This window comes from Rattus rattus, chromosome 3 (assembly GCF_011064425.1).
Source record: "Rattus rattus isolate New Zealand chromosome 3, Rrattus_CSIRO_v1, whole genome shotgun sequence".
In the NCBI taxonomy this organism is placed as follows: domain Eukaryota; kingdom Metazoa; phylum Chordata; class Mammalia; order Rodentia; family Muridae; genus Rattus; species Rattus rattus.
Window position 1 is genome coordinate 143,837,810 of NC_046156.1, and position 27,981 is coordinate 143,865,790.

Here is a 27,981-nt window from a genome sequence, read left to right on the forward strand (position 1 = left end):
TTCATCTAGAAGGTAGATAATGCATGACTTAATGTGTGCCCTAGCACACCAATAGAGCCATGTAAAAAACAGAGTTCAGTATATACTGGCTATGTCATAACATATGTTTAGAAGAATTGAGAGGAAGCTCTACCTCTGCAGAGTGGTACATTCACATTGCCGAACTGTGTAAGCTGAGTATACACTCTTATCTGTGACCTTTCTGAGACACTAGAGGGTTGGAGTGTCTATGTAAAGTACACACACGTGCACACACGTGTACACACACATGCAATGCTCACATGCACCCTGGAAGAACCCAAACCAAGCACTGAGGTTTTGTTTCCTTAAATGGAGGGCAAGTCCTGGCACATTTTCTCTGAGACACTCCAGCAGCATGCCTTGCTGACACCTGGATCTCAGCCCCAGCCCTGAGAGGTGACACAAGCTATGGCTGTCATTCAAGCTACACAGTCTGTGTCACTTTGTTATGGCAGCCCTGGGAAACCATCAGAATCAGTGCATGGGAAAACCAGCCACATTTCCTACTACCTCAGCCTGCCTTTGAGGCAGAGAGAGGAGGGTAGGACAGGCAATGCTCAGGACATTCAGTCTCACAGCAATGTGGAGAGAGCAACCTAGTCACTGCTATTTCTCAGTTATAGAAATTCAAAGGAACATAGAAGTTACAGGCGGGTTCACATCATGCATTATACCATTTCAAAGATGAAGCTTTAAAAAATTTATTTATTTTTATTTTATGTGCATTGGTGTTTGGCCTCCATGTCTGTCTGTATGAGGGTGCTGGGTCCTCTGGAACAGGAGTGATAGACTTGTTAGCTGCCGTGTTGGTGCTGAGAATTGAACCTGGGTCCTCAGGAAAAGCAGCCAGTGTTCTTAACTGCTGAGCCTTCTTTCTAATCCCTAGAGCTTGTACTTTTAACCGCAACTTTCAGGAATAGCTTGCAGGACTAATTATGAAAAGAACCTTAGCAGAATGAAAGAGAAAATTCCATTATAACTGTGAGGTAGTTGTGATAGGCTGGCTGAAACCTTTGGGAATTACTTTTGCTTTACTAGAACACAGGATATTAAGATGGCCATGTTAGGCCACCATTTGTGATTTCTGCTTTATTTTAGAAAAGTCCTATAGGGTTCATGCTTCAGTGGCTATCTGGATTTCTGATGTTTTCTTCGTCTTCAGTGTGTAATGGTATTTGTGTTCCATTCTTCAAGACAGTGCCCATTTCAGAGTAAGCTTTAGATAATATTAGAGCTGAGAACAAACTCAGCTCAATTCTCAATGGAAACTAAGGAATAAGGATAAGGAAACTGAGGCCCAGCTAGGATCATATAACACTTTAGGATCAGAGCCAGAAGCAAAATCTCAACAACCACGTTCCATGACCTCTGGTGCTGATGAGGACTTGTTCTGTAATCAGATGAAAGCCTCACCCAAAGATTGTTATAATGCTGCCTCCAAACCAGCTGGGCCCGAATGCCCACTTAAATGGGGCGTGGCTCTGAGATGGCTTAGCTTCAGTCAGATGGCACTAATGATGTGTCGCCCCTTTAATGTACATCTAAAACATATTTCTTCTAGTATATCTGCAGGGCTAATGACCATCGCACACAAGCCTAGCTCCATGTCCTCACTGTTTTGGTGATATTGTAAACGGCAAATGAAACTGTGCTACTATATGCAGTCCTGTGCCTGGCTACTCCGTCAAAGATGAAGTCTCCACCCACCCAACTGACCATGAAAGAGGGAAAATGAAAAGGGACAGAGAAAATAAAGAATAAAAGAGGGAAATTAAAAATAGGTTGTAGTTTGGCATAGTGGCACACACCTTTGATCCCAGCAATCAAGAGGCAGAGACAGTTGGCTCTCTGTGAGTTTGAGGGCACCTTGGTCTATTTAGTGAATTCCAGGAGTGTCAGGGCTACATAGTGAGAACTTATCTCAAAAAAACCCAAAAAACAAATATAGGACAAAAAACAAAAACAAACAAACAAACAAATAAGCAAAACAAAGACGAAAATCAAAAATTAAAAAATAAAAGTTCTGTAGAGAATTTGATTCAAAAAGTGATCCAAAGCCCATCGCTGCTGATGGCTGCAAGCAATATGCTCATACAGGTCATTCTGGAGGTCCATTTTGACCTCAAAGTACTCAGGAAGAGTATCAGTGCATGTCTCCGCTACACATTCCCAACTTATTTGAAAGTCACATGTATTCTGGGTTCTACAAATTTGAGATATTTAAAAATCTGCGTCCCCCATTCCCCGTAGGACAACACCCATAGGACAACACTCTTCAGACCTGCTCTCTTCTGCCTAGTCACCTGGGCAACCAATCATGTGTGGTAATGAAGTCAGCTTCCTACCACCTTCCTTTCCACTAACTGCTTTCCACTGTCCAGTGTTCACTCAGTGACTGTCCGATAGTCATAATAGTGTCAAAGAGATAAACAGACATTGAAATCTAGTAGATTCTATTCACCAAAAAAGAGAAGTAAACAGTATGCTTTTACCTCTATAAACCTGTTAATGGTAAATACATTTGATTTCCTCTTTTTTAAAAAAAATTAGCCCAATAAATACGTGGACTAAAGAGCTGAAGAGGTCATTTACAGAAAGAAAAAAAAAAACTAACAAAAATATGTTTTTTTAAAAAGGCTTTGAACTTGTTTGGACTCCAGAGGATGACATCGTTGCAGCTTAGCATGTAAAATGGAAACAGTGAAGAACAGTTTCAACCACCTGCCAACCTGTACGATGGTGTCACACAGTATTAGAAAGAAATGAAAGCGTCCCTCTGTCTGAATGCTATTCAGTTTTCCTTTTGGTCTGCATCAACAGGTGTTACTATGGCAACTGTTATAGTTAAGAAATAGCAAAGGTAAGAAAAACTATATAAAACCACTACACAAAGGTACATTGTAACAAAATGAACCGCAGACTCGGAGCACCCACTGACTGGATATGCCACTTTACCAGGCCTTTTATGTTGTTTGAAAGGGGTGCTGCAGCAGAGAGCCAACTGGCTCGGGAGCAGATTCCTTGGATGGAGCATAGTGAAGTCTAGATAGTCAGGGGACCCTGTGTCCCTCAGTTTGTCCTAGGTACTGCTTTAGAACTCTACTCCAAATCGTGCAGTTCATCTCTGTGATGACATTGGTGGGAGGAGGAAGGTTATTGTGGTGTATATTACACCAAAACCTCTAGAAAATGAACAGTATTGTAGTTCTGTGTCTTGTCTGAGGTATGTTATCTAGAAGCTGGAGGTTACATGGGGAGACCTCTCCTAGAGTTAGAGGAGAAACATGGCTGTGTGGTGCCTTGACGGCAGACTGTGGACTCCAGAACTGCAGGTAGATAATAATTAGTAAAACAATGACTATTGTGTGTTTGTGTATGTGTGCATGGTATGCGGCCAAGTGAGCCTCTGTGTTCATATGTGCCATTGTGTACCCGTGTGAGTGTGAGAGACAGGAAGGTGATGGGCACCGTCTTCCTCCTTATGAGTGTGAGAGGCCAGAGGGTTTTGGTAGATATCTTCTTCCTTTCCTGTGCTTCCACCCTACTTTTTGAGACAAGTTCTCTAGATTGGCCCTGGAGCTCACAGACAGGCTAGCCTTGCTAGTCAGCAGGTTCTGAGATCTGCCTGTCTCCCCTCTGCCATCCTGTCTTCAGTGCTGGGATTATAGTGCTGTTGCCCAGGTCTTTCTGTGGGTGCTGAGGATCCAAACTCAGGCTCTCCTGTTTTGCCCAGCCATTCATCTCCCCAGCTTTCACCAACTGTTTCTTATGAAGTATGGATGGCCACACTTCTAGACAAGGTACCAACATTTCAGAATAAGCACCAGGAAACTTCTTGAAGTCTAGCTAGGAACAAAACTTTATTTCTTTGGAACATTCTCTGTTGTTTATGATAGCATCCGCCAAATTTAGCATCATGAATGAAAAAAGGATTACTATTACTGAAAATAAATACTAGTTTATAAGCTTATGCAGGTGGCCTACTCAAAGGATCATTTATCAAGTTTGTTAAGCAAGTGACAGTCCTCTCTGTAAATCTGTAACATATGTGAGAATAGTAGCTACTTTCTGTGATTCAGAGTTAAGGCAGCTGACAGAGGATTTTGCAGGGTTAATATGACAGGTATAAGCTAGGGAAAATATTTGTGTGGTACCCAGGATGTTCATCTGAGCCTCACAGGCATCAGGATGACAGTGAAAGACAGCAGCTGTGGTATTGCAAGGCTCTGGGTCCTGGGATTTGCTGTTCCTTTCCTAGAGAGATGGAGTATTACTCCTCCAATGGGTTGGTATAAAGTCCACATTGAAATAAAGTGTGCATTTGTCAGTTGTCTGTGACAAGCACCCAAGAGGACTAATTCAAAGGAGAAAAAGCTTATTTTGTGTCTGGTTTCAGAAGTTCGTGGCTAGTGGGCTCCATCATTCTGAGGAGAGGCAGAACATCATGGCAGTGGCAGCTTATGGAAGAGGATGATGCCAGAAAGCAGAGAGCTCGTCAGGATGGGGCCAAGGACAAAGTATCTTTCTAGGGTACATTCCCCATAGCCAACTTCCTCAAGGTTAGTCCCAACTCCTGTTTCAATACCTCATAATCATGCCATTAGGTTATGAGTCCATGGCTAGGCTACTGATGACCCCGACAGCCTCATGATCCAATCACTTCCCAGAAGTCCCTCCTCTGAACACCGCTGTTTTGAGGATGCAGCCTTGAGCCTCCAGGGAGCAGCTCAGATCATATCCAACTGTCTCCGAGCACGTGAAGTGTCCTTCCCACCAGTGGTAAAGCATGTAACAGCCTGCACTGCCAACAGAACCCGGCTCACTTTTGATAGCTAAATAAGCAGGGTTTGAAATTTTTCACATGATCATTTTGGCAAAATGTCTCTTTCCTCCTTACTTGGAGCCATTTATCTGATCTGGATGCCCTTTACTCTGCGAGTTCCCCTTAACTTTCTATTTTCAGGCTGGGAGATTTTTATCAAGCATAGCGGGGTACGTGTATAGAAAAGGATGTGATGATGGCCAGGCGGAAGGAAAGAGGGTCAAGAGAGCAGTGTGTACAGAGGGGAGATGGTGTGAGAGATGTAGGAGAGCGTTACGTGGTGATAGAAGCAGATACAGAGTTCTGCTGCCACAAACTAAGACGTATCTGAGGCTATCAGCAGTTGCAAGGGCAAAGAAAGATTCCTCCCCTAGGTTTCAGGAGAAATGTGGCTGGGTAAGCTTCCAGGGACTAAGCCACTACCTAAAGACTATACATGGACTGACCCTGGACTCTGACCTCATAGGTAGCAATGAATATCCTAGTAAGAGCACCAGTGGAAGGGGAAGCCCTGGGTCCTGCTAATACTGAACCCCCAATGAACTAGACTGTTGCGGGGAGGGCGGCAATGGGGGGAGGGTTGGGAGGGGAACACCATAAGGAAGGGGAGGGGGGGGGATGTTTGCCCGAAACCGGGAAAGGGAATAACACTCGAAATGTATATAAGAAATATTCAAGTTAATAAAAAAAAAAAAAAAAAAAAAAGAAATGTGGCTGGGTAGCACCTTGACTGCAGACTTGTGGCCTCCAGAGCTATGGGAAGGTAAGTATTACTCTAGACGCCAGGCTTTTGGTTTTTTGCCACCGCAGTCACAAGAAAGGAGTGTGGTATATAAGGCCTGGACTCTTGTACCCCACACAGAAATTCCTAGATCCTGATTTAGCCCAGAGGATCCCCCTTGGTACGTTCCTGTCCCATCATCCCTTGGCTGTGGCATCTGCTCACATCCCAGGGCCTATGGTGTGTCCTATTGTCACGTTTGAGCCCTCTCTGGTTCCTCTCCGCTTCTTCAAGCCTTCTAACGTTTTGCAGTCTCTAGTGCTACCCTGTGCAGGAGCTGTTTCTGCAGCACCGCCCATGGTCTCTAGGCTTAGGTCACCGTGCCTTTCTATGCTCTGTGCCATAAGAGCATTCTGACACTATTCTACGTTCAGCTTCTTCATGCGCACCCATCCCTACCCTACTGTGCTGCAACCTCTCAGAAGCGTGAGTAACTCCTTCACATTTCACACACAGCAGGTCCCCGGGCGCTTGTTCTAAGTATACCGGAGGCTTAAACATATAAAATCTAGAAGCCACCTATGGCAGATTTTATCCTGTTAAAAGCACTTCATGCAAAGAGGTAGTGCAAACGACTGGGGCATAGAGCTGGTGAAAAGTCCTTTCCCACATACTGAACTTGTGGTTTATTATCATTGCATGATACACGATGTTTTAATTAGCTACACAGGGAAACTTCAGACTTTACCATTAGAATCAGCAGAACTTCACAGCTTCAACTATCACAGAAGGGGCTGTCTTGCTTGTTCCATTGAGACAGAAAGTAATCAAAGGGTGCTAAGAGAAGGTGGGAGGAGGGGATACTCGCTTGTGGGTGAGGTGGAGGAGGGATACTCGCTTGTGGGTGAGGTGGAGGAGGGGTACTCACTTGTGGGTGAGGTGGAGGAGGGATACTCACTTGTGGGTGAGGTGGAGGAGGGATACTCGCTTGTGGGTGAGGTGGAGGAGGGGTACTCGCTTGTGGGTGAGGTGGAGGAGGGATACTCACTTGTGGGTGAGGTGGAGGAGGGATACTCGCTTGTGGGTGAGGTGGAGGAGGGGTACTCACTTATGGGTGAGGTGGAGGACAGCAAGAGCAGTGAAAGCTTCTTTTCTGTTCATGAGAATGCTCTAAAACTGACTGAGATTGCGCATGACTCTGGCTACACTGACAGCTGCTGTGCTGGATAGCACTGTGGTGTGCTAAATGCCACGAGAATGCTCTCTCCATAACTGGCTTTTTAAACAATGTTGTCTCAGAGAGGATGGAGGACACCAGGGGAACATGGCTCCCTGAACCAACTGAGCCAGGCTCATATCCGTTCGCAGAGGCTGAAGCAGCAAGCACAGGGTCTGCATGGGTCTGCTCCAGGTCCTCTGTGTGTATAGTGTAACCATTAGCTGAGCGTGTTTATGGGGCTCATAACTGTGAGAATGAGTGGATCTCCTGCTCTCTGGCCTGCTCTTGGGACTCTTCTTCTTCTTGGGTGGGTGTTCAACTTCAGTATGAAAAATTTTGTATAATCTTATTATTTTACTTTGTCGTGTTTGGTTGTTAGCTCTTAGAAGCCTGTTCTTTTCTAATGAGAGAAACAGAGGGAGGGGACCTGGAAGGAAGGGGAAGAACTGGGAGTAATAGAAGGAGGGAAAGTATGATCAGGATACAGTGTATGAGAAAAGAATCCATTTTCAATTAAGAAAGAAAGGTGTCTTGGTGTTTCTACTGAGGTGATGAAACCCCATGACCAAAAGCTAGTAGGGGAGGAAAGGGTTTATTTGGTTTACACTTCTGTATCACTGTTCATCATCAGAGGAAGTCAGGACAGGAACTCAAACAGGGCAAGACCTGGAGGCAGGAGCTGATGCAGAGAATTGACTTTCTCCTCATAGCTTGCTCAGCTTGCTTCCTTATAGTACTACCAGCCCAGGGACGGCAATACCCACCATGGGCTGGGCCCTCCCTGATCAATCACTAGTTAAGAAAATGCCATACAGGCTTGCCTACAGCCTGATCTTCTGGAGGCATTTTCTTAATCGAGGTTTCCTCCTCTCAGATGACTTTAGCTTGAGTCACGTTAATATAAAACCATCCAACACAAATGGTTTATTAAATTCTTTTCAGTTCACAAAACTGTTGTTAAAACAATGTTTTTCGTAAGCACATATGGACATGAGCAAATAAAATAGAACTCTCATAGTAGAAACCAAAATTACCACAGCCTCTAAGGCTTGTAGCATCCCAAAGAAAAGCTGACACGTCAGGCTCACTCACCCTGCCCAGGAGGAAGGAAAGTAGACAACACTTATGCCCTTGGTTTACAACATCCTTGTCTTCCCTTCTTGCTCTGTCATTGTAGAGACCCTGGATTGTGCCAGCTGAGGTCTAGTAAAGAACTAAACACCCTACTTGGTCCAAGAAAGCCAAGAAGGGAACCCCCCCCCAACCTAGACAGTGGAGACCATGTCTATAGACAGCAAGTCTAATGAACTCTGGCTAAGCAAAGACAGTCACATCTCTCAGGGTCCCATGACACAGAAGTCTGCAAGAAACTTTCTGAACAAATAAGGTAATGTAAGTCTAGAATAGACAACCTGGTCCCCATCTATTGAATGTCTTGTATTTACCACATACGGTGTGACTCCTGGTCACGTCTTCTCAGTGAGATTTTCAGGCAAGGAGCTGGCAGCTGACATACTTTGTTCGCCCACAATGCTCTTATCACCCTAAGCATCACTGACAGACACAGTAGTCCATACTGAAGCACGCGGCAAAGAGTTACCTATAGCTTTATACTGGATGGACTTATCTTTTATTTTTTTGAAATTTTTTAAATTAGATATATTTCTTTACTTATATTTCAAATATTATTCCCTTTCCCAGTTTCCTGTCCATAAGCCCCCATCTCCTCCCCCTCCCCCATATGGGTATTCCCCCCATTCATCCCCTTTACTGCCCCCCCCAATATTCCCCTGGACTGGGGGTCCAACCTTGGCAGGACCAAGGGCTTCCCCTTCCACTGGTGCCCCAACAGGGTTATTCGCTGCTACATATGCAGTTGGAGCCCTGGGTCAGTCCATGTATAGTCTTTGGGTAGTGGTTTAGTCCCTGGAAGCTCTGGTTGGTTGGCATTGGTGTTCTTATGGGGTTGCAAGCTCCTTCAACTCTTTTAATCCTTCCTGTAAGTCCCCCCAAGGGAATCCTATTCTCAGTTAGGTGGTTTGCTGCTAGCATTGACCTCTGTATTGGACATGCTCTGGATGTGTCTCTCAGGAGAGATCTATATCTGGTCCCTTTCAGCATGAACTTTTTAGCTTCATCAATCTTATCTAGTTTTGGTGGCTGTATATATATATATATGTATATATATACATATATATATATATATATATATATATATATATGCCACATGTGGGGCAAGCACTGAATGGCCATTCCTTGGGTCGTTGCTCTAAACTTTGCTTCCATATCCCCTCCTATGGATACTTTTCCCCCTTTTAAGAAGGAGTGTGAGCGGATGGACTTATCTTACAGCCTCGCAGCATTGAAGACTGTCTTTGTTTTGTTCCTTTTGGTGACATCTTTTGGTATGATTCACCGGGAGGAATGACAAAATCATTGGTTATCTCATGACTCACCATGGCCTCTCTTTGAAGTTCCTTGTCAGAGGACTCAATCTAGAGCAAATGCAATGCAGCCCTCACTTAAACAGAAGCAGTGCCATGACACCAGTAGGTACCTGCCTTGGGAATGTACCCACCCTTTACCCTGTGCCATCACAACAAGCCACTCAGTCTGCCTGGACTGACGTGTACGTACCACAAACTGCGATTCTGATGTCTATCTCATAGCTAACACTCTCTTCCCACACAGCAGCAAACATCACTTTATCAGGGGGAAGGAAAAAATAATCTCCCCCTGCAGTGTGTCCTTAGAACGATGATGCACTCCAAAAATTATGGGCCCTTTGCTACTGAAATCTGGTGATTAGTCACCGAGTTCAGTGTATAACTGGAGTGCATCTAGCTCCATGTCATCAGCCAAGATAAACTGCAGAATGAACCGTGCAAATATACAACAATACTGAGATCAGCATGCTAGCATACACTAACACAACAGCAGCAAAGCCGCTCTAAGAAACACTCAGTGCGTTACAGCTGACGGCGCTGGGGAGCTACGCCAGCCTTGGCTTTTTCACTAACGCAAAGCCTCCACCCCACCCCACCCCCGCTATCCCCACATATCCCTGTGATATAACTTTGCCTGGAATACGTCTCTTCAAACATGCCCCCGTCTTTGTTGGTAAGGTTCGCTCTTTTCCTCTGTCTTCAAGCTCTATGCAGTTTCATGTGACACAAATGTCCTGTTACCTGTTCTGCAAAGGGAGTGGATTATTCTGCCCCACCCCTCATTTCAAGCACATAAACCCATCTCTTCATTAGGTAAAGTGCTTCTAGGAATTACCTCGGGATGGGCTTCTTTTTCTAGAGTGGGGCTACCCTCTGGGAACACATCTCTTCTATTCTCTGGGTCATAATGTGAGCTGCTCTTCTAGGGTCAGGAGAGGCCTGTGCAAGCCACTGTGCCTTGGGCTTCAAAGTAGGGTTCCATATTAGAACAAATAAAACCTGGCCTCCATCCTGGCCTTGCTGATAATGGGTAATGTTTGACCCTCCCCTGCCAGTGACTTTATTCCATCTCTGAATGTTTCTCAGAGGGTAGGACAGAGTCCTAGGAGTGTCTTTATTATAGGTTTAACTAAGGCTCCACTATTATTCCTCTCTATATGAATGTCCATACTGACTAGACAGTTTTCAATAGCAGTGTGAGATTGTGACTTATTTTCCTGCCTGGATAATGTGTTTGCGTGTATGTTGAGGTCTCTGACGATATGAAAGTAAACTCAGGTGGGTTCAATCAGTAACACACCAGCTAAGCATATATAGAAAAGACCGAGAGTAAAACAAACTAGGATTGCTAACAGCTGTGACTCTGGCTAATGGCTATGACTTTATTAGTATATCTTGTGCTACTTTCCACAGAGTGGCTGAGTATAAAATTAATACATGCCACACTGTGATCTTGGGCAGCGAAGCTAAGTGCGCACTGGGCCGGAGGAGAGAGAGAAAGATGAGGCATGCTCTGGTTTTCTTCATCAAAACCTGCAAGATTTTATTTCAAGAACACACCACTATTAAAAAGACAGCATATCCAAGAGTCGATTTTATGTGACACATGTCCTGATCTAGTGTCCTGCGGAGAGCCATTAAATGCGAAGTTTTCATTTATCTATGCCTTAGACCTTCATAACAATTTTATACTTGTTCATCTATGTACGAAAGCTTTTAACATAAAGAGAAATAGTTAAGTCATCTAAGTGTGTATAATTTTGAATAATTCCCCATGGTAAAACAAAAAGGAATTATGAGTATGTTTAACTAGTGCTTGTAGGTCAAAACCTTGCCTCAACTGCAGTATCATAATACTAACTCTGAAAAGTCAAGCATGCATTTGTTGAGCTCTAGACCTGCTATGTGAATGTGGTGGCAAGAGGAAAACAAGAATGTCACAGTGTCCTGGAAGCAGAGGGAAGAAAGGATCCCTGGGATACACCAATCCTGTGATGAGCAGAGGCAGAGAGAGTCCTGTGCCTAGTATAAGACTCTGAGGGTAATCGTTAGAATAAAGAGCTGTTTTATGGGGTGTTGGGCTCAAGTGAAAAGACAAGGAGAAGATAAGGAACCTAAGAGCCCAGTCAGCTCTCTTCAGAGCGTAGCTGTCAAGGAGAACAAAGAAATGGGGTCAAGACTGGAGATCAATGTCAGGGGAGAAAACGTGATAAGGTAGGGAATATTCCACCATGCTTGTAAACAGTTTTGTCCTAGTTGGGAAGTGGGGATGTCAGCACTAGCAGGGCACTCGAGCTCAGTGAGCACCACAGTAGCAGCACTGGGGAGGGCTCCCACACCGGCATAGTCCAATGCTCGAAATGGGACAAACATTCCCCTTGGTTCTCACGCTCCGAAACCTTTAAAAAGACAAAGCAAACACTGTCACACACTTACATACAAATAGGTAAACTGAGGCTCAGGGGTTCATCAATGCTCTGCGGCCTGTCAGAGAGAGAGAGAGTCAGCTTTCAGCAGCTAATAATTCATCCAGAGATCAGTGTGTTGTGACTGAGCACCGACTGTGTAACAAACCCCATGGTGGAACTTGGGACACAGAAGGTCACGACTGACCGACCCTGTTTAACATGGGACCATGTCATCAACATGCACACAATAGTCTATATCCATTTTAAATTGTATTTGTGTATGAACAATAAACTGTAAATTACCGCCCTCCCACCTAAGAAAAGCTGTCTTAAAGTTAAGGAGGCTTAATCTTTTACTTTAAAATTTATGCACACAGCTCATTGTCCTTCCTCAATGCTCAAAACAGAATGATGGCGTTTCCATTAAAACTGAGATTCCAAATTAAACATGTCCTTTGGCATTTTTCAATATAGCATTTAATCTTCTAGCAAATAGATGAGAATTTAATCACAGAAATTAGTTTACTCCACGTCTCCAAACGTCATAATTTATCTGATGAAACAAACAGGTTTTAAATATCCACCAGCAGAGCTATGAAACTTGCTGGGAAGATGCCTTTAAATTACACTGTAAGCTTTATGTATCTAAGATGACAAGAATCTAAGGCCCGGCACCTTGCTGCAGTTCTCAAGTCAGAATTGTAATTTGAGGTCACTCTTTTACAAGTGTAGCCATTTCTAAGTGCCAAACCACAGAGTGAGAAGGTCAATGCTCAGCCACAAAACCAAAGGAAAAGGCGCCCACAGTCCAGGATGCCATCAAACTCATTATTCTTCAGCCTCAGCTCATGAGCACTGGGATTGCAGTGTATCAATGGACTCCCACACGGCCTATTATCTGTCTTTGTTCATAGGCTATTTACCAGGGAGTAAATACATTGAATGCAAGGCAGACTTGCCTCCAGGTAGGAACCAAACAACAGGAAAGGAGGCATCGAATTGAGAAACCCATAAACCAAAGAAAAGAAAAAAAGTAGATGTCCGAGTCAGTCAGCCATGGCGGATGCCAAGATTGTATCCCTCCCACCCCTGCTGACATGCTGGGGTGACCTTGTAGTTCATGTGCACAGGAGAAGTGAGCATTTACCACAGTGCAGTCCCTGTTAGATGCAATAGAGGAGATAGAAAAATGAGACCTCAGAGAGTATGGTTTATATAAATCACTGCCTGGTGTCCATTGCAAAAGCACTTAGGCTTTTAGAAGACGCAGAGCCCCAAACTGCCACATGAATTCCTACAGAGGCTGCACTGGCTGCGTTCGCTGCTGCTGCTGCTGGGTTAATTAGAACTCTAAATCTTATGCTCCAGGCTCCCACTGTGATCAGCTCTTTACATATATAAGATTTTGGCAACATAAGGGGAAAAAAACTTCAAAAAAAGTGAGAAGGGCATTAAGGGGGCATTTTCAAGTCTGCCGTGAGGAGCAGCATACCACTTCCTCATTAGAAAGATGACCAACGTGGTACACCTTGGGACAAATCCTAGCAGTCTATAAAGTTACACAGCTTTCCAGGGAACGGAGAAAGCATGACCTTGTGTAGAAGCCTCTTCCCTTCCTTCTACGCTATCTCCTGTCATTTCAGGTACTGTGCTGTCCTCGAGTTTTCCGCTAATGTGACAAAACACTGTCACTGCAAGCAACGTGGGGAAGAAAACATTCATTTGGCCTGTGCTTCCTCTGTCACAACCCATCCTTGAGGAAAATCAGGGCAGGATCTCAAAGCAGGAACCTGGAGGCAGGACTGAAGCAGAGCCTATGGCAGGCGGATACTTACAGGTTTGCTCCCCCATGGTGGGGTCAGCTGCTTTTTGATACAACCCAAAGCCACCTACCCAGGGGCAGCCCAGCCTACAGTGGGCTGGGTCCTTCAAAATCATCATCAATCAAGAAAATGTCTCACAGACTTGACTCCAGGCCAGTCTGTTTGGATCAGTCTCCCAGATGACACTCCCTTTTCCCTGAGGACTTGAGCTTGTATCGAGTTGACAAAGGACTAACCAGGACATCTGTCAAAAAGTTCTTCACCATGTTTCAAAATAATCCCTGCATATCACTCTAAAAATTATAAATCTTTATATCCCTAGTTACTTCTTTGCGATGAAGCAAGCAGTTCCCAATTTTTGAAATATAAACGTCTGTGAGTGATTTTCACACATTCTTCTTCATGACACCAAATCGTGATCTCATGTGTAGAACATTTAGCATCTTAGAGAAACACTATTTACCAATTGAGACTGAGATGACTCTTCTTTCTGTCACTAACTGGGGCATCTGTAGGCGACAGGTGTTGTATAATTAGGATAAGCCGGGCAGTGATGACATCAGAGTCACCATCAGGGCACCATTCTCAGAGCCTGCTGTGTGGCAGGCCTCTTGTAGGAATCTTCCCACTGTCACACCACACCTTTTACGAAATAAGCATTACTTCCCACTGGAAGCACAAACAATAGTTAAGGGACTACTCTAACCCCTGCTCTACCCATTGTATAATATCAAAGTGCCTACCTCTGACAAAAGATTATTGGGGGCAGGGCCTGATGATGCCCACTTATAATCCCAACTACTCAAAGGCTGAGGCAGGAGAATCACAAGTTCTAGGTCACCTGGGATTCAGAATGAGCACAGTCCAAAAAAAAAAAAAAAAAAAAAAAAGAAAGAAAAAAAGAAAAAAGCTATTCAAAGTGGTGCACACCTTTAATCCCAGTACTGGAGAGACAGGCAGGAGGATCTCTGAGTTTGAGGCCATCCTGGTCTATTTAGGACGTTCCAGGATAGCCAGGGCTACACAGATAGACACTATCAAACAAAACAAACAACCTGTCCCAGACCCCCAAATGGCTGGCAGCTTAGATGGGAGGCCCCCCATGGTCACCTGCTTATAAATACGGTGACAGCTAGCGAACACTACAGGGGCATCTGGGAAAAGGGCATTGATCCATGTATTACCTTAACACTTGCAAACGCCTGCCATTTTTTTTTTTTTTTAAGCATTTCAGCAATTTGGAAGTCTGATGGTGGGTGACATCTTTCTCTGCATTGGAATGTAAAATTATCCTTAATTTGACAGTAATTGAGCTATACTTTTTCTTTACATGTCTGATCAAAATATATCCTTGACAGTCTAAAGATGATTAAAACTTAGGGAAGTATTTGGGGAAGCTTATAGATGTACTGTATTATCCATAAGCAAAGGAAAAATTAATCTTTACGATCATTGCTGAGCACTGGAGCTGTTATTGTTGAGATTATTTCGTTACACAAAGACGAATGTCTTTGCTGGAAGAATTGGAATTAATTTATGTTCTCAGCTCTACATGTAAGTGCTGTCAACATAGCTGCTGTTCTTGGAAAACAAAGACAACTCCTGCCTAAGATTCAGATAGAGACCGAAATTAAGGCACTATGGAAATATTTGCTGGATGAAATGAACGCCAAGATCAAAGCTGCTAAGGCACTGAGTGGGTATTAATTACCCACTCATCCCCCGTGCTTCGGGCGTATTTGTATGATATTCCTCTGTGCTCTTTACCAGTTATCAGAGAATAATTTAAATTCATAAAAGAGTAAGCAGAGCTAATAACATCATGAGCTCTACAACAATATTCACATAATACTGGTGAGGATCAAAATGCATTTGCTATCTGACTGTGCTCTTTGGAGGAACAAAAACATAATAATAATGTCACGTTAAGGTTTTAACGCCATACCCTCAGCCAAGGAGGCCGTGCATCGAATTCTATTCCAGAGCATTAAACAAGTGTTTTAAAGTATGACCTCCAGCAGGCCGATAGCCACATTCCCCCCTATATGTTCAAGTAAGGGAACTGTAGACTATGGATATTCTCCCTTCCACCACTCCAAAGTCTTACTTCCAAAGCCAGATCTACAGCTCAGCAATGGACCTCTCTCTCATGGCAGAGACGAACCGATAACTACTGTCCAGTGCACCTTCTAAAGAGTAATGTCTGGGCTGTCCCTGAGCACGCTGGAGTGGGGAGCACTGGCTCATGTGGTCTGGTTCAGCCTGTCCAATGTCCTCAAGCAGATAATGACTTAGGATAATCAACAGACAGGCACCCCTAACAGATTGGTTGCAAGCCTCGAAAAGGAAGGTGGCACGCCACACACGGTAGTGAAGGCGGCACGCCACACACGGTAGTGAAGGCGGCACGCCACACAGTAGTGAAGGTGGCACGCCACACACGGTAGTGAAGGTGGCACGCCACACATGGTAATGTTCTTAGCAGGGCTAGAAACACTGGAGGAGTTGATTTCCAGTGGAAAGTAGGCACAAAGCATTTTAGATGCCGATTTTAAGGAGGACATGGGTATGGAGGTAGAGGAATTTGATAGGTATCTAAAATTTAAGGATCAAGATCTCAGGGAAAAGATTAAAATAGTCAGTGAGACCAGGACATACATATTTCAGGTACTAGAATCCACTCGTTCCTTCACAACTCTAACTCGGTCACCGCAGGCCAAAGGTAGATGTGAAACACAGCTGAAGCAGGAGGACGCGCTGTTCCAATAAAACTTTCTTTATAGGTAAGTCCCCAAATGTATTACTGTCAACCTGGAATCGTATGACGAGTGAAAGTCTGGGATGGATAGCGTAATCTACAGAGAACATAGCGAAACAGGGTGGTCTGCAACGAAGTCTGAGCCTGCCAGTCTGTCGTTCTATTCAGTTCAACACAGATGCGTCCTCTGTGCAGAGTTTACAGTGAGACTCATGCAAAGCCCCAGGCTGTAGGTCATACTGTGTGTGTGAAATGGGGCACGTTAATTAACCTCTGAGCTCAACTGCTTCGACTTCAATGGCAGGAATGACTACTACAGCTAAGGGTGGGCCGAAGAATATATTAAACAGCCGGTCTCATAACTGGCACTATTACCATCTCTTCCTTTTATGAACCAGGGGGCAGAGGCACAGAGGGTGCTAAGAAGCATGGTCAGTGACCCAGCTCGACGGTGGGGAGGAAGTCTCACGGCCTGGCTGCTTGGTCCTAAACCTCTCACCAGCCACCACACTCACACCCCAAATGCCACACAAGCGCTGGATGAGAGAAAGGAAGCTTCCGCTGCTGTGTGTAGACAGGACCTTGTGTGGCTGTCACAGCACCTGGAATAATGGGCTGGGAGGAGGACAGAGCCAAGGCTGGTTTTGTCCAAGACACTCTCCCTACCGGATTTGCAACAGAGCTCTAAAAGATCAACCCCACTGGTTTCTTGTAGGCTGCCTTTCCCCCGAAGGAGTAAGAAAGGAAAAAGCAGTGCCTATCTACTTGCCAGCCTGCGCTGTGTTCTGGTCGAGTTTGGCGACTGTGGCAAGTTATGCTTAACAAGCATTTAGTCATGGCAGAATTCAGAAAATGAAAAGACCAGAAGAGAGGCTCTGCAAAGGCACTTTTGTTGTTATTGTTGTTAAGGGAGCACTATGTATGTATTAGATGAGTGAGAATTTCCAGCTCTCCACTGATGAGCAATAATCCATTGTCTTTCATAAAGCAAAGTCGCCTGCCACCTCTCAGTAGACAAACGTTTTCTTTCCAGTATAACATTAGTTTCTCATGGGGATCACACAGAAAGAGATGCCATGGCACTTCCAGAGGCCGCTGCTGCATCTCCCTGCTAATTTAATTTTCTTCCTTTTCCTTGTTAATCGGCAGGTCTGATTTGGAGTACCTATTCTATACTACTGGAAATCAGTGAACTGCTCCCTTAATGCTTCCAGGCCACTGATGTATGGAGGGAACTACTGCAGAGGGAAGGACAGGCAGAGACCATCTTCCGTCCTCAAACTGGGTGTCACAAAGACCACAAGATCCAAAGGCAATAAACACGGTCTCTGATAAACACAAAAGCAACATTTTCTTTTGTTAACCTTAAAAGAGCCCAGAAAATTGTATTTTACAGGCTCCCTAACAGCTTCTGTGATCCCCAAAAGAATAGCATGATTCATACACATTCCAAATTATATCTATTTTGCATAAACGAAGTAGACTTGGTAGAAAAAGTTGGATTCATTATTATGTAAAACACAGCTATTAGCAGACAATGTAGCAATTATATTTCCAGACAGAAGGAGATCAGACTCAGGCCACTGTGTTGGAGCTGGGCAGTGAGAAGAGAGGGAAGGTTCTCACAGGATACATCAATAGTACCAGGACAGGAAGCCCTCAGGCCCTCTGTCTGTCAGCGAGCAGTGCAGCTTCCAGCTGGCGGATAGAGCCAGCGCCACTGTAGCAATTCAAGATGGGTCTGAGGCTCTTGCCCAAAGCCTGTATCTTGGAGCTGGAAGCTTTCTGGGACTCACAGACCTCCAGGAGCTCCCACACTAACAAATCAGAAAGTAGTTACTGACCAGCAGTAGAAGGCACAGTGCCTAGAACCATGGAGGCCAGGGAGGCCAGGGGGGCCAGGGGGGCCAGGGGAGTCAGGGGGACCAGGGAGGCCAGGGAGGCCAGGGGGGCCACGGGCCATGGGGGCCAGGGGTGCCAGGGTAAAGCTCGGTACTACTTTAGCTTGAGTGGACCCAGAATCAACCTCTCCAGTGGAAATGGGACTCAGGGAAGGCCCAGAGGATGCAGAGAAGAGAGTGTGTGGCTGGAGGGAATGTTAGGAATGCCTTTTTGCTCCAGGCATTGCTGTACAACAGGTGAGGTCCCTGCTTTCTTCATTGTAGGTAAGACGACAAAGGGCTGATTCACACCCAGTGATCGTTAGGTAGTTAAAGACAATTAAAAAGGAGAAGAAAGCAGGAGTGCACGAGTGCTCAGTATTGCTGGGGTTCCTAAGTACGGGTTTTAGGAAATGGCAAAGAGGAGCTGTTTAGGGCTGGAGACCTGGAACCCCTCCCAAACACATACTCTCGTGTGTACACACACACACATGCATATACATATGCATACACACATACACACAAACACACAAATACATATAATTGAAAATAAAATTGTCTTAAAACCAAAGGTCCATCCAAGTTCTCAACCTTATTTGATGGGAGGAAGAGGGGCAGGTGGTAAACTGGCAAGGCGTGATCTAGTCTTGCTATTCTGTTGTTCTCATCTTTTTTTTGGTGTGTGTGTTTGTGGCACATTTTTCAAGTATTAAATGTATCATATCATACGAAGGGGTTCTAAAACAATAATCCAAAATGAGAAAGCAGTAACGGAAGTCCAGTCACTACCTTTACAGTAACAATGACATAGATGTTACCGAGGTGTCCACGCTCCTCCGTCACCATGGCTCAGAAACACAAAACATTTCTTGTATTCGTTTCTTCTTGCAAAAACAGCCTGTTTGATTCAATGATTTTCTGGCAATGCCTTTACCTCCACAAACACACTTTATATTCTTCCTATTTAGCAGAGGACAAACCCACAGTGGTGGTGGTGGCTTTTGGTCAGAAATGGCAAAGGACTGAGCTAATAATGACGTGCTGGACACACTTGGTCCTTATGTTTCTTGGCTGTCTCATATTTTTTTTATTATTCACAGATTTTCCCCCCATGGGAAATGCTGGAAGGTTTGCTTTTGTCAGTGCTGGCTGGGTTTGTTGTGACTAAAGCCACCTCTGACAGGCCTAACCTTGTCCTTATCAGGAACACATTGACATTGGTCAAGATTCCCCATGGCTGACCTCATGAGCAGTGGATATCTACTTTTGACAGTATTGGAGGAGTACTAGAGCTTCAGGTTGGGCCATGTACTATGCCAAAGAACATTGGGCATTTCTTTGAAATAGAACAAGTAAAGGGAGATGGGAATGCGGTAGGAAAAAGAAAAGGATACATAAGTAGAGAAACTAACCAGAACCTTCCTGAGTATGAAGGCTAAGCTTGATGGCCAACTAGGTAGGATTTAGAGTCACTGTGGGAACAAGCCTCTGGCTCTGTGTGTATGTATACTGGTGAGAGTGTGTGTACATGTGCACATGGGCATGAGTGTGTACACATATGCGTGTGTTTGTGTGTGTGCATGTGAGTATATGCGCATTGTGTGTGTGTGTGTGTGTGTGTGTGTGTGTGTGTGTGTGTGTGTTTAGAGTAGGTTAATGAGGCAGGAAGGTCTCCCTTAAATGTCAGTGGCACCCGTCCTTGGGTTAGGAACCTGGACTGCTTACAAAGGAGAATCCTTTTTAGTTTTCTGATGTGGACGCAGGGTGCGCAGCTGCCTGTGTTCAGCTGCCATGCATTCCTTCCCGACGAACTATGCCCTGAAACTGTAAGCCAGAGTAAAAGCTCCTGCTTCTTGAGCTGCTTCTGTCACATGTCCAGTAACTGCAAGGACACAGGAGGAAGTGAAACTTTAAATCTAAAACAACATCCCAAGGGAGCCGGGTCATCTCTGCTAGCGATGTCAGGTAGAGCATGTAAGTCTGTGTGGTTCTAGTAGACTGAGGCCTGTCAGAACCTGCTGTCACCGTTTTGCACACAGATAAAGGTACAAAGGGATAGGGAGGCTCACAGAGGAGGTCTGTGCCGAGAGAAAAGGCGTGTGGGAAGAGGCTGAGCTGCTGCTGTAGGAGCAACTGGAGTCATGCTCACCAGACAGGCCTGCTCTCTGGGCTCTGGGTTCACAGCACAAACTTCCCTGAGCACCTTGGGTGACAGCAAGACACCAAGGACAAACAGGGAGACTCCTTCTTCACTCGTGGGAGGCAATCTTACAAAGATGCAGTGGGAATATTAGTCTGGAGAGATGGGAGTAGGAAGAGAGGGCAAACACGGAGGGAGGGAGGGAGGGAGGGAGGGAGGGAGGGAGGAGGGAGGGAGGGAGGAAACCTTTATGACAAACTCCCAGGTCTGAGCAGGTCTTCCCTTGGGCTGTCCATGGTCTGGCTCTAGCCACTGTCCAGCAAATGCCACTATCCTGAGATCTAATTCTCAAGGCTGAAGTCTTCCTCTAAGTTTAGTCAGATAGAGGTGGAGAAGGCTCAAAGGGGAGATGGTCTTACAAACACAAACCAGTATTTATGAGGTTTCCACGCACATGGAATCAGGGAGGCGCTGCTCACCTATCCCCACAATGGCCGCGGAAGAACCCTTGGGCACAAGGGGACGTCTGGATAGCCTTTTCGTTGCCTGCAGCACTGACTGCGGCACCCACAGAGAAGGAAAGGCTCTTCTACAATTGAGTGACACATGGAAAGTACCAAAGATCACACGCCGTCCCAGCAGTACAGAGTTCAACATCATAGAGGGTTAGAAATTCGGGTGTGATAACCATTGCGATATGACACACCTCACTCTACTGTGCCCGGGCTCATCTGTGGGGTGAAAAGGGCCCAAGGAGCGAAGGAGCCCCTGATGGAGCTGAGCTTAGATCTGAGGAGAATGACCTCCTAGATTGTCCTTAGAGAAGTTTAGAATAATTTTTACAAGGGCAAATGACCAGATTTGAGTAATATAAAGCAGACCGTGTTGAGGAATATTACAGAGTTAGCTAAAGTGGTGTAGGAAACAGCAAGTGGTCCTCAACACGATGTGAGATTCTCAACAGCTTTTCCTTTTGTCTTTACACAGGTCACCCCTGGTGTGTCTTCGTGGGCAACTGGCCTTCCCATTAAAGTAGTCACATCCACCACAGACCACCGAAATCAACTCTGAGACTCTTTTACTCATGAAGTAAGATGCCCATTCATACACTAGACAGCAGTGCCCTTGGGAATCAGTGAGAAGCACTCTGGAACACATGCAATCCACACGGTGTCCAAGGCTAGAGCACAAGCTAACACAATGGGGCAGAGACTAGCTACCGTCGTGAACTGAGATTCAAGGGAACAGTACCTCAGACCACCCTGACCTCAGGCAAAGGGCTAGAGCCCTAGGCTCTGTCAGGACAGGATGTGAGATTCCCAGTCTCCACTCCCAGGGTATATCTTCCTGGTGCAGTTTCTAAGGGAGTTGGAGCTGCTGGCAGCTGACTTTGCAGATTATTGAAATTGGAATCAACCGTATTATTCCAGAGGATAATTCTCATCTACCTACCCCTCCTATCTCACTCATTTCCTCTTTAAAACCGATGAGTTACTCAAATGCAGAGAGGAGCTAGGTCCGTGGAAGACTACAGAAACCAAGATGTGAGTGCTTGCCAGTTCACAACACAGCCACTTACTGGTTTTTAAACCAGTGACCTTAGTCCCAGAGAATCCAGGAACTTGCCCTGGGTCACCCAGGGCAAGAAGCAGATAAGGCCAGAGTCTATGTCACCCGTGTCCCTACCCAGCTCTACTGTGTGAAGGTAAGAGTTCATAGAAAACCTGCTGTCTGGAATTCTACGTCGTGACACTCTACCACTAGACGAGTTTTTCAGCCAATAGAAAACCACCAGTTTAGGACACAGGGAACATCTGACATGTAGCTTTTAAAAATAAATTCAAAAGCCAAATTTTAAATAGCAAATTTTCACTTGATAGATACTTTTATCAACAAAAAAAGAGAAGCACTTTTAGCATTAATGTCTTAGTTACTTTTCCATATAACAAAACCCCATAACAAGGGCAGCCTATAGAGAACAAGGTTAATTCAGAGCTTAGAGAAGGAGAGGTTCTGGAATTAGGGAGTCAGTCACCATCACTGGATGGGGAAGCAAGCAGCAGACTTCCTGACTGGAGCAGGGGCTGGGGGCTCACATCTCAAACCACAACCAGGGAGGCAGAGGGAGCAAACTGGAGCAAGGTCACACCTGCTAAGCTTCCCCTAACAGTGTCAGGAACTGGAGACCATGTATTCAAATGCCCGAGAATACGAGGGGCATCTCATTCAAACCACCACAATTATGTAAGATGCATATGGTTTAGCTGCACAGAGAACCATGTATATATTTTAACAAACAAGCAATACATAAACGTATATCACAAATACACGTGTGCTGAGCACCTCCTGTGACTTTCGGGCAAGTGAGCCGACAGACTTAGTGTCTGTCATGGCTGGTGCTGCCCCCGGCCAGCTCATGGTTCGAATCTGGCAAAGGCAGGGCTTCAGTCATATTTCAGTTATACTGCAGTCATACTCCAAGCAGCTCGGAAAGCAGAAGAGTTTAACCTTGTGCTGCTCTTTCACACGGAGGTGTAGTAGCATGCACCTCCAGAGGCGTGCCGTTCCCTCTGGCATCAATGCATTGAGTTTTCAATCTTACAAAAGCTCTTCCTGTTGAGGCTCACGGATTTACTCCGCTGTAACTCCGGCCTGACATCATCTCGGCTTTATGAATAAATAAATCTGTGCTCTCGGGAAACACTGATGCGAGAGGGAAAATCAATAGGCAGCCCTGAGCTCTACGTGTATCTTCAAGTCCAACGTGCCCTACGTGTAAGACCACGCGTGCTCCCTGCAACAGGAGAGTGCATGTATCTACCTCACGTAGAGGCTTCCAAGGGCCCTCAAGCACTGCATTTCCTCCTGCATTTCTTCTTAAAAGTCGTAGCTCACATCTCTCAAAGAGGGGAAAGTTGGAAAGAGGAAAAAGTGTGGGTCCAGGTAGAGTGGCGAAGCCTTGACTACTGTGACTCTGCCCTCTGAGTAAGTAAGGAATTGTTGTGTAATTCTCCTGTTTGTGAAGGTTGTTATTTTTTGTTCCATTTTTTTGTTTTCTTGTTTTTTGACCACAGGAGTACTTAAAGTCTGTAATAGCTTAAGGGAAACTGTCAGCAGACTATTAACCGACCTGGCAGTAGTGGTACTCTCTGGGTAATGTGTGAACCAAGAAACTTAAAAAAAAACCCAAACTATCTGAAGTGAACAGACATATTTTCTTATGATTTAGAATATAACATGGGGGAGGAGAGGCAGAAATAAAAGATTAATGAGACTGACTGCAAAGTTTTCTGTTGACTGCTAGCCCAGAGATAGCTAATTTAGATTTAGATTCCTAGCCAAACCTTTGTTGCTGCTTTTGGATGCTTTTCAAGATACAGACAGGTCGCTATTAAAAGGAACTGCTCTCAAAAGTAAAGCTAACAGTGTATGCTGATGTTAACCTCAAGTTTCTGAGCCAAAGGCCAAACTTCAGAGAGAAGCTGGCAAGCGCCATCATTTCCTCGGCTCTGCCATCGCCTCACAAGCAAAGCAGGGGGAGCAGTTGTTGGAAGTTCTGCCGTGCCCTGCAGTAACCTTTGACTACAAAGCCACCTCAGAGGGTCTAGGCTCTTGCCTACAATCAGGATGAATTAAAAATGAATCCCATTATCTCTCCCTTGCTCCTCAAACAAGCAGCCCATCACTGTGTCAGCTGGCTTCTCACGAACGCAGTGTTGCTTTGGACGGAGAGCCCACACCTCCCTGGGAAGCAGTGATTCTGTCTTCCCAGAGCCGGGGAACAGGAACCACACCTGAACATGTGACGCACATTTCCAAAGCACGGGCACAACGGAAGCCTGCAAATGGGTTTGGGCAATTTAAATGTTACTCCCAAACTAAGCATCACGGCATAGGCCACCATCATCCACAGCCGTGATAAAGGCAGGCTGAACCTTCTTTTCCCATGTGAAAATGGTACCGGATTTCAAGTTTAGAAAGAATGTAGCCAATACTTTAGCACTGATATCAACAGGAGAGTAAAGGAGACCTTGGATGGGCTTTGGTGTGACTTCCTTAAAACACAGATATGAAAAGGAAAAGAGAAAACTAAGCTATGCTGCTGAGGAGAGAGATGCTTGTGTGAGGTCAGAGGAAAAGAACGGCCCGAGGTCAAGTTCTCTTCATGAACGCCTTTTCTTTATTAGCATTGGAGATGCTTCATCTGTGGAAGCTTGACAGTGCAGTCAGTACTTAGATGCACAAAGACAGGATTAGCACCCAGCCTTCCAGCTCGGCCTCCACAGGAAGGACACTCATAACAGCATCAGGGTGTGATGAAGACACAGCTAATGAGCTGGATGGATCCCGTAGAACCTAGAGGGTCAAGGAGAGCTTCTCAGAGGAAACTGAGGTGGTTCTCGAAGGATGCTCCAGACTTAATGGAGAAATTAGGGGCCAGAACATTCTCAGAAGCGAGAACAGTGTCCCCTGAGTCTCGCTTGTACATGTTTGTCTTAAGAGGCATGACATTCTAGAACACTTCAAGAAATCCAGTCCTGGAACTGGGCAGTGGTGGCTAAACCCATGTATCCCAGCACCTGGAGGCAGAGGCAGGCACATCTCTGAGTTTGAGGTCAGCCTCGTCTACAGAGTGAGTTCTAGGCCAGCCAGGCATACATTGTCTTGAAAAAAACCAAACCAAAAGAAATCCAGCCCCATAGAGTACGGTAAAACATGCTGGAGGGGTACTCAGGCCTGCACCACAGGGCTGCACAACCAGGTGTCTGGGTCAGTTCTTCAGGGTACAAAGGCACGGAGGTCACTGTGTGGGAATCATGAGCGGGGTCCTCAATCAGGGAGAGTCACTCTGAAAGACGCTACAGAAGTTGATTTCAGACCTGATCTGTACATACGTGTATATGTGCATATGTGTATAGGTGAAGGCCAGGATCAAAGCATTACTTTGGTGGCAGGAGAGGAAATGAAGGTCAGAAGGACACAATGAAGATGAGTGACAGCAAACATGTGACCCTCTAAGCACTAATATCCTGAGACTTTTGCATTCGACCTTAAATCCAGAATCTGGTATGGACTGAATGGGGAGGAGCCATGCCAGGGCAGAGATTGCTGGCCTGAGTACTGTGTCAACAGGGATGCCCTTAATTGGAGTATTGATTCCAGGAAAAGCAATCAGCTGCAAGCAGAAGAGGAAGCCAGGTGGGGGAGGCAGTTTCACTGTCCACCTAGTCATTTGGAGGGCACAAAAACAGGGCACAAAGGACTGGGGACAGGCATCTGATACCACAGAGAACAAACTGCAAATTCACATTAATTTAGAAAGAAAAACAAATGACAAACAGAAAAATATCTTCGCTGAAAGGCCTAAGAGTCAGGCTATGGGCACGAAAGGAGCAGCCAGCGCTCTGCAGACACTGGGGCCTGTGGTGTCCTGGAAATGCATGTGATGCTCATTGCAAAATGCTCGGTTCCCTCTTAAAGCCTAATGGTCCCCTGACTGGAGACTGTGCGATACTTTAGGTCACCACGAAATGTGTAAGGCAAGTTGCTCTAGTGGAAACAGTGCTGTCGACAAAGTATTTAATCCCTGAATCAAGATTCTTGTTAGATGTTGGGAGATCAGTGGAAGGCATTTATGGAGCGCAGATAATCAAATCTGTTAACTCACAGATCCTTTAGCCTCAGCTAGGAAAAAAGAAGAAAGAAAGAAAGAAAGGAAAAAAGGAAGAAAGAAAGAAAGAAAGAAAGAAAGAAAGAAAGAAAAAAGAAAGGAGGGAGGGAGAAGAGGAGGAGGAAGAGGAGGAGAAGGGGAAGAGGAGGAGGAGGAGGAGGAGGAGGAGGAGGAGGAGGAGGAGGAGGAGGAGGAGGAGGAAGAAGAAGAAGAAGAAGAAGAAGAAGAAGAAGAAGAAGAAGAAGAAGAAGAAGAAGAAGAAGAAGAAGAAGAAGAAGAAGAAGAAACTGTTCTTTGGATCTGTAGTTACACTGCAAATGACTCAGGACTCAAACAACCATGATCCAGGTCTCCTAACAGCAAAGACTTAACTCTGAATTTCTCAACAAGCATAAGAAAGATCTAATTAAAAGACAATGATTTATTTTTACCAAGCTCATTCTCTGAGGGACTGGGAAAACCCAGACCAGATGGACACTTTCCTCTGTGAGCAGAGAGGCACAAGATAATGGTGTGTAATGGGATCAGGTCAGGGAGGCCAGGACACTTGAGATTTCTAGATCTTTTGAATAGGGTGGAAATGACACTTCAAGGTCCGGGATTCATTTTAAAAAGTGATAATCTTGTAGTAATCCAATTGCTAAAATCGAATATAAAATGTCTCTGTGTTGACTTGTCATTTTGCTTAGGCTCAAGGATTTTACTCTGGATTTGATTCTGTTGACATGCCAGTCTAAGCCCAGATCACTCGGGGATATCTGATGTAACTGGTATCAGTACTGATCATGATCACAGGAAACACAGCCCCATGTCCTGAGGATGGTAGAGAGCTGTGTATCCTGGTCAACCTTCACAGAGCTCAGGAGTCTGTCCGGTTAGTATCCCCATCTCAGGATGAAGAAAGAGCCTGAGATGGGGTAGCATTGGCCTTCCATAGAGGTCTCGAGAAGCAGTGAGAACTGAGCCAGCGCTGATTGAAGTCCCATGGCATAGGAACTGTGCCTGCTGGTGTCTTGGTCTCTTGTCTTTGGATAGGAAATGTCCCATGTGTTGGCATCCTGGTGGACAGCTGGTGGAGTCTTTGAGAGGTGATTGACTTATTGGGGCTGACTTCCATCAATGGATTCAGCAGTGATGCATTCAGCTTGAGAGGAGGTAGGACCCAGAGGAAGTGGGCTACTGGGGATACCTCTAAAGGCTGTAGCTTGTCCTTACACACTTCCTCCCTAGCTCTCTGCTTCCTGATCGTTAAGAGGGAGCAGCTTGACCCACCATGCCCTTCATCTGCCTCACTGTGGGCCCAAAAGTGATGACGCTTCTGACCCAACTGCCACCCCAAACAGACCTCTTGCCGTTTCTCTTAGTTTTTTTTAGAGCAACATAAGACAGATGAGTTGCAGCTGCCCCTGTGGCACAGCGGTTGCATTGTGACATCTACGGTGGAGCTAGTTCACACCTGGCTGGAGATGGGCGTCTGCACATGCAGGCCAGCTCACACCCGGCTGGAGCTGCACATGCAGGGTGACTAGATACAGAGTTACGTTAGAAGCCAGCTTGAATGATCAATATTAGAGATGATGACTTAGATGAATAAATGCCCTGTACTCACCAATTCCCAGCTCTGAAGTTGTGTTCCACTGTTGAAATCAGAGAAGGATTTGGTACGTTCTAGAAAGAAACAAAAGGAAAATATTTTTACATTTCTTATTGGACTAAAACTAAAGGCTAAGAATAATAAAGGGAGGGAGGGACAGAGACAGAGACAGAGACAGAGAGACAGAGGAAGAGAGAGGAAGAGAAAGAGGGAGACAGAGGGAGAAAGAGGAAAGGAGGGAGGGAGAGGGAGGGAGAGACAGAGAGAGAGAGAACATGAATTGAAAGGGTGGAGAACCATGTGCTAATTGCTAGTATGGATCAAGCCATGCTAATTATTCCTTCAACTTGAAATATACTGTAATTTAACACAGTGCCTTTTGCTTAACTGAGATTTTATCACTTATAGAGATCCCTTCCTGCAAGAGGTGTGACTAAAATTTGAGAAATTTAATCTCAAATCTAAAATTCTTCTTCT

The 27,981-nt window shown here is 45.2% G+C and overlaps 1 protein-coding gene across 2 annotated transcripts in view; it reads right to left on the reverse strand.

Annotated features, from left to right (window-relative positions):
* The window catches only part of Pag1 (phosphoprotein membrane anchor with glycosphingolipid microdomains 1), an 85,497-nt gene extending 57,919 nt beyond the window's left edge, over positions 1-27,578 (reverse strand). For both annotated transcript variants that reach the window (XM_032898650.1, XM_032898649.1), the window contains exon 1: positions 27,520-27,578. The gene's annotated coding sequence lies outside the window, so the exon portion shown is untranslated. The remainder of the gene's footprint in view (positions 1-27,519) is intronic.
* Between the last annotated feature and the right edge of the window lie 403 nt (positions 27,579-27,981).